Source organism: Leptonychotes weddellii, chromosome 8 (genome assembly GCF_054177405.1).
Source record: "Leptonychotes weddellii isolate Sample4059 chromosome 8, ASM5417740v2, whole genome shotgun sequence".
Taxonomy (NCBI): domain Eukaryota; kingdom Metazoa; phylum Chordata; class Mammalia; order Carnivora; family Phocidae; genus Leptonychotes; species Leptonychotes weddellii.
In genome coordinates this window covers 54,643,145-54,648,925 of record NC_138376.1, presented here as the reverse complement: position 1 = coordinate 54,648,925, position 5,781 = coordinate 54,643,145, and positions in this window count along the sequence as shown.

The following is a 5,781-nucleotide window of genomic DNA, read 5'->3' as shown; positions in this document are numbered from 1 at the left end:
TGAATCACAGACCTGTACCTCTGAAACAAATAATACATTACATGTTTAAAAAAAAAAAAAAGGGAGATAGTAGGAAGGGAAAAATGAAGAGGGAGGAAATCGGAGGGGGAGACAAACCATGAGAGACTATGGACTCTGAGCAACACACCGAGGGTTTTAGAGGGGAGGGGAGTGGGGGGATGGGTTAGCCCAGTGATGGGTATTAAGGAGGGCACGTATTGAATGAAACACTGGGTGTTATACGCAAACAATGAATCATGGAACACTACATCAAAAACTAATGATGTAATGAATGGTGACTAATATAACAAAATAAAATTTAAAAATAAATAAATAAATAAAATGTATGTGGAAACACAAATATAGAAAAAAAAAAACTAGATATACTCCATTGATTTTTTACAAAGGCCCAGAGGCACTTCAATGAAAAAAGGAAAGTTTTTTCCACAGATGGTAACTTGAAAAATCCATATACAATTGGATATTGAATATTCATGTGCAAAAAACCAAAAAACAACCTTTGACTCATATTACACGTCTTATACAAAAATTAACTCAAAATAGGGGTGTGCCTGGGTGGCTCAGTCGGTTGAGTGTCTGCCTTACTTTTGGCTCGGGTCCTGATCCCAGGGTCCTAGGATCGAGCCCCGCATCATTCTCTCTCTCCCTCTGCCTCTCCCCCCACTTGTGCTCTCTCCGTTGCTCACTCTCTCTCTCTCAAATAAATAAATACAATATTTTTAAAAATTAACTCAAAATAGACTATAGACTTAAATGTAAAACCTAAAATTACAGAACAGGATAAAAATTTTGTGACATCAGATAGGGTCCTTAGATACAACACTAAAAGCACGATTCATAAAGAAAAGTTGATAAATCATACTTAGTCCAAATTTAAAATATCTGCCCCTCAAAAGATACTGCTGAAAGAATGAAAACTATAGGAATGGAAAATAGACTGAAGCTTGCCAAGGGCTGAGTTGAGAAAAGGATTGGCTACAAGGGGCCTGAGGGAAACTTGAGGGCGTTGGAAATGTTCCATAGCTTGATTTGATGGCAGATATATGGCTGTATGCATTTGTCAAAAGTCTTAAAACTGTCCACCTAAGAAGAGTGAATTTTACTGTATGTAAATTATACCTCAGTAAATGGCATAAATATATATGATGTTAATATACTTCATACCCGTGTGTTTTCTTGAGATAAATCCAGAAAAGCACTTTTTTTCTCTTAAAGAAAATCAACAAGAACAGCATGGTTTGGGCAAAGTTTTGACAAGTAGACCAACGGAACAGAAGAGAGAGTCACAGAGAAAACCCACACGTATATGGAAACGTGATTAATGACAAAGTTGGCACCGTGGCACAGTATACAAAGCCTTTTTCATGAATGGCTTAGTGGCAATCTGATATAGTCATAATCTTTTTTTATGAATGGTAAAGTGCCTGATATTTCTGGGAATCTGATATCGTGGAAAAAAGTGTTAACTCCTACATCACCCCATACACAATAATCAATTCCAGACAGATTATGCACCTAAATGTAAAAAATAACAATAAAGTGCCAAAGATATAACATAGGATATTATTTTTATGATTTTTGTGTCAGTAATTATTTCTTAAATATGACATAAGATGTGGTAATCATGAAGGAGAAGATTGATTAATTGGGCAATATTAAAATCAGTAAATTTTGTTTATCAAAAGACATCATAAAGAGAGTGAAAAAGCAAGCCACAGACTGGTAGAAAACCCTCACGGCACATACAATCAACAAAGGGCTTGTATCCATAATACATAAAAAGTTTTTTTAATTAATAAGAGTAAGACAGATAACCTAATGGAGAATTGGGCAAAAGATTTCACAGGCATTTCACAAAGAGGATATCCAAATGTCCACTAACCACAAAAAGGTGTCAAGCTCACTAATCATTCAAGAAACCCACGATAAAACCACAATGAGACACCATTTCACACCTACCAGAATGGCTAAAATAAAGTGAATGAAAATATGTTTTAACTAAGATGTGAAACAGGAGGAGAACCTGGATAGGGTGATGCAGTTGCAGCAATTCCCAGAAGAGATGCAAATGAAGGAGCAACAGGCCTAAACAGGCAGCAGTGGAGATGGAAAGAAAGGAATGTATGTGACAAAGCACGGAGAAGAATTGCCAAAAATTGTTAACTAATTAGAGAGAAGGGGAAAGGAGAATGAGACAATAACGTATCAAGCAAAGAAGGGAAGCCTAACCACCACAGACTTCAAAGAACTTTTATCTTCTTTCATTGTAGGAAAAAGGCACCATGAATTACGATCAGTACTTTGTTGGATCTTTCTCACACCGACATTTATGTTGCACATACGAGACAGGATGCCAGAATGGTGCACATTAGAAACCCTACATCTGCATATTTATCTAGAAAGAATAAATTATATATTGTATGTGAAGTTTTTTATCTCCATTTCCTCTTATAGCATATTTCCATATATATGCAAACACTGACAAATCATTGTCTTGTAAATCCTTTGTCACCAAAAAAATCATCTTTTACAAAGTTTTCTAATCATGAAGACCAATAAACCAGAGTCTTCAATGACCCAACCATGTTTCTCTGTTGAACTTACATCAATTTTCCAAGAACTTATCAAGCCTAGTCAGAGAGCTCATTAGAGTCCATTCACTTAAATATTTGCAGGCTAAATTAAGATGCACCTTATTTATTTTATAGTAAGCTTTGTTTAGCATTTATCATTTAAAATTCCCAGGCCACCAAACTTCCAAAACAAGACCCAGCTGCTTTATGTCTTCAGTGAGTGGTCACTGGTCAAAGGGCATGTTTTGGAAGTCAGAAGTCTGAGTGTGAGTCAGGCTGAGCCTGCCCTGGGCAAAATTTGGAAGATAGCACATGTCTTCCATTACTTGGTTTTATTTTGATATGTTTTATTTTGAGGAATCCCCCCACATAAAAATTTGATCCCACTTTCCTAGTCTCCCAGTGTCCTTACCTTGCCCCATAATCCTTCTTCTCGCTTTGCATTCATCACATTCGCTCTGAGGCTTCATGCTATCATGTCTGAACTTCCCTCTCTCTTCAAAATTAACCAGCTGCCTCACACTCTTGCTAGGTAACAAGTTAGATAATGGGTAGGTATTAATGCTCAACAATATCTTCTTGAACACTGCTTTGAGAACACCCTTTTTTTTTATTACATCCTTAAATAAAAGTCAGTAGTATAAAAGTTCATGGTAAAGGATATATTTTTTAAAGTAAAGATGTCTTTTAAAGTTTTTTAAATAATGGAGTGTTACTTTTGTCCATTTAGCCAATATCAATGATTAGCAATATTTGTTTTTAATAATTGCCATGTAACAGGGATAAAGAAAAGAAAGAGAAGGGAAGAAATAGATTTCAATAAAGGGCACAAAAAAGAGTCCATACCAGATCCTGCTTGGGATGGCTATAGGCTGAAGACAGTAGACTGAAGAACGGTGACTGCAGAGAAATAAAGTAGAAAGGGGGAAAGAAAGAAGATGAAGGAAATTGAAGAACAGAAAGGGGAAAAGAAAGAAAGAAAAAACCTGGAGCTACAGATTTATCATTTCTAACACAGAACTCTGTCTGCTGGACAGGAATTGTGAAAGTAAAACTTCACCTTTGTTTAAATGACAGAAGTAATTAGATGTTAATTATACAATAAATGCTCTAAAAAAAGTAAATCATTTGTAAACAGAGGTGTTCCAGACCTCATTTGATGACCAAAAACTTCAAGAAAAAATATTTTGTCAATGACTTTTAGAAGTTGCCCCTCTGGATTATCTTTACTTCAGACAACCAATAAGAGATAACATATTCCAACTTCTTTTCTTGATGTTTATGTAATGGTTCATTCTTCTGAATTTCCCTGATGAAACAGTAACCATGGTAGAAAACAGACGAGCTCAGAGCGAAAATTTTTGTGTGTTCTGTACTAATACATGGATACCAATTGAAAATTATAATGGAAATTTTCCTAATTGTCTGCTATAAATAATAAATATTCAAAACTTTTTTCCAATAAACTAAACCAAAAACTATGTAATCAGTAACGTGCTGGGACCTGAACTCTAATGCCAATGCTTCTACGGAATCAACACACTTGAATTACCTTCGTAGTTTGAACTTGGTATTCTCCAAGCCTCTGCCGCGATGTTCAGGGCCTATACAGTCTAAATCAATGGTGGTGGCCTCACCATTGAGGGAAGAAATTCAGCCAAGTGGACAGGGTGGGGGATTTCAGATGCAGAGCTCTGTATTCCCTGGACCCAATTCACAAAAGAGGCCAGCACTTGAGAAAGCTGTACAAAAATGCTTGTTGAAATGAAATAAGTTAATGAAACCCACAATTTCACCTCTACATTCCAGCCTGGACAGGAAATGTGTGGCCCTTTCTAAATCTACTCTCCTAGTAACAGCAGAAACATCAAAAGGGGGAAAGAAAGACTTGTGTTTCGGGTTTTGCTTTTTTTTTTTTTTAATTTGACCTATTAAGAGAAACAAAATTACTGAAGTTTCAACTACACATTAATGTAGGCTCTGCTAACCCACACACAACTAAAAAGATTCAGCCACATTTTGGAAAGCATCATTTTCATTATTTTTTTTAGAGGTGAGACTAGAGCTCTGGAGTAAAGTTGGTCATGAAAAGAGGTATATGGAATGAATATTTACAGAAAACAATGTCATGCAAATTGCAAAACTCCAATATACTAGCAGGAATTGTGAAAGGTAAAATAAGGGATGTTTGAAAGTGTCATCAAGAAATCTTAGCATCACTGGGCGCCTGGGTGGCTCAGTTGGTTGGGCGACTGCCTTCGGCTCAGGTCATGATCCTGGAGTCCCTGGATCGAGTCCCGCATCGGGCTCCCTGCTTGGCAGGGAGTCTGCTTCTCCCTCTGACCCTCCTCCCTCTCATGCTCTCTGTCTCTCATTCTCTCTGTCTCAAATAAATAAATAAAATCTTTAAAAAAAAAAAAAAAGAAATCTTAGCATCACTAATACTATAAATCTAAATGTAGAGAAAGAAACATAGACTGAGAGAGTCCATCAGCAGCTCTAAATCTCCCTGGTTTGCCCATCAGTTTCTTCCAGACACTACTTTTTTTTTTCTTTAAGATTTTATTTATTTTGAGAGAGAGCGTACAAGCAGGGGAAGGGGCAGAGGCAGAGGGAGAAGCAGGCTCCCCACTGAGCAAGGAGTCGCACTCGATCCCAGGACCCTGGGATCATGACCTGAGCCGAAGGCAGACACTTAACTGACCAAGCCACCCAGGCGTCCCTCTTCCAGACACTACTACAAATATAGTCTGACTTTCATTAATGAGCCCATCGAATGTAAATATCAGCAATAATATCAGAGACCACATCAAGCAAACATGAACTACACAAAATAATTTCTTTTTTTTTAAAGATTTTATTTATTTATTCATGAGAGACAGAGAGAGAGGCAGAGGGAGAAGCAGGCTCCCAAGGAGCAGGGAGCCCAATGCAGGACTTGATCCCAGGACTCTGGGATCATGACCTGAGCCGAAGGCAGACGCTTAACCATCTAAGCCACCCACATGCCCCACAAAATAATTTCTGATTAGGAACATATTCAGGTTATATTAAAAAAAGACATGACCCTCCTGGATTTTTTTTTTTTTAAGATTTTATTTATTTATTTGACAGAGAGAGACACAGCGAGAGAGGGAACACAAGCAGGGGGAGTGGGAGAGGGAGAAGCAGGCTCCCCGCAGAGCAG